This window comes from Empidonax traillii, unplaced genomic scaffold (assembly GCF_003031625.1).
Source record: "Empidonax traillii isolate 1590-97213 ecotype Southwest subspecies unplaced genomic scaffold, ASM303162v1 scaffold1615:size88005, whole genome shotgun sequence".
NCBI lineage: Eukaryota > Metazoa > Chordata > Aves > Passeriformes > Tyrannidae > Empidonax > Empidonax traillii.
The window spans coordinates 85,967-88,005 of record NW_020956808.1 but is presented as its reverse complement, the minus strand read 5'-3'; positions in this window follow the sequence as shown (position 1 = coordinate 88,005).

Genomic DNA, 2,039 nt, shown 5'->3' with positions numbered 1-2,039 from the left:
GCTCATGCTGTCCACAGCAGGAATGGGAATTTCCTCTCCCATCAGTCAGTCTGGACAGGGATTGTGGCGTTTGATCCCAGTGGAACAAGGTAATTTGGTTTCCTGGAGGTAGGAAACTCAGTGTTGACCTGGGAGGATGGAGACATATCCAGCTACTCCTGGTCTGCACACCATAAGGCATCTGCTTGGTGAATACAGATAGCCTGCAGGACCCCAAAACTAGGCTTGAGAAGAGAAGGGATATATCCAAGCAGCACAGCTGGCTCCACAGTGCTTCCAGGACTCATTTCCCTTTCTCCCTCCACAGCCAGTCACAACCCATTCGTGGTGGGGACGAGCTGTGTCCATTAGTGGGAAGGAGCCATTTACTCTGGCAATTAAGAGATCCCAAACTTCCCCAAATCATTCTAGGCCCACAAGGCCAGGCTCTCCTGGGAGTGTTCCTCTGGCTTTACCAGAAATGGCCTTAGGGGAATGATGACTCCTCCAGGTCTGGCCAAAATCAGAAGCTGCAAGAGGGCACAGAAACCTGCCATTTTACAAGAAATAAAGGTTAATTGGACTTTTCTCATCTTGATAATGGGTTTGGGCTCTCTGTAAAATTCAGCATCATTCTAGTCTTCTCCAAAGAGGCTCGTCAATTCCCAGGCCCTGGAGTCAGGGCTGCTGAGGGTGAACCACCCCTTTCCAGGCATGGGGACCCACAGCCAAACCTGTCAAACCAAAACTGCCCAGCTCAGTTCTGGAACAAGACATGGGGAATTCAGGCAAGGACCAAGGCAGAACAAGACAACCCAGGAGGCTGCACAAGGCAGGAGCAGAGAAAAGCAGTCCAGGATGGTGCAGAGGAAGAGGGAAGACAGGACAGGTCAAGTAATTTGATCAAGGTCACAGAAAAGGGAAAGAAGCAGTTGAGCACTCCTTGGTGCCTGATCTGTCTGCTCTCATGCTTGCAGTGCCTCTGGATCATGGGCAGCTTCATGTCCTCTCTGTTGCCACATTTATTCCCTGGTTCTGTGTCAGAGATGGGTGTATGGCAGCACACAAAGCTGCTCGTGGCCGTTCCCCTTGGCCCAAGAGCTCCTGGGGCTGGGAATTTACCTGCTGAGCGAGTGGCGTCCCCTTAGAGACCTTCCCTATTGCAAGGGGCTTCCCAGTTCACCTTCTCACCTCTTTACTCTCAAGGAAAACTTTCTAGACCTGCTGACCATGGGATCACCCTCCACACCAGGAGACTTCAGCCACTGGTCCATCAAGCCACGGGGGCCTGGACACAGTCTAGGTAGTAACCAATAAAAAAATAAACCCAAATAAGCAACCCAGAGGCCAGGAGCTTTGTTTGAAGGTGGCAGCAACATCCTACAGCAGCCTGGGTCCTCCTTGATACCTGCTCTGTGCCTGACCTTGGGCAAACTCCTTCAGCAGCCTGTGCCTCGGTTTCCCCACAGTCACAAGAAAGGAGTGACGCATTTCGCCCCAGCAGAGTGTTCTGGTACAGAGACAACAGAGACTATAAAAGGTCCTTGTCCCCTGGCACTTCACAGGCACACCCCTGACTGGGCCAGGTACACAGGAGCTGACACAAACTTCCCGAGCTGCTGTGTGTGCCATCCCAGCTCTCTGAATTCCGTGTTTTATGGTTTGGGTGCCCCCAACCTTCTCACAACATCCTCCAGACCACAGAGAAGTGCAAGACCCCCATCGAGCCCCCAAGACTTCCTGTGTCCTGCCAGACCCCAACCGACCCCCCCTGGGCTACAAGCTCCCTTTCTCAGGTGCTGTGACCCTGCACTGCTGCAGATGGAGACCCCTCACAGGTGACATCCCAGTGCCCACCCCAGCGCCCCCGTCCCCATCAGCCTTGGGGCTGTGGGCCCCCCAACTGCCAGCGACCCCATCCTGGGTCCGGGCCTCACCAACCGCACAGAGACACCCTGGGCGTGGGGGGGAAACACCCCTCTGTGCCCCTCTCCCGGTTCCAGAGCAAGGGGTCACTCCAGTCCCCCCAGGGCACTGTCCCTCACTGTGTCCCCCCCTCC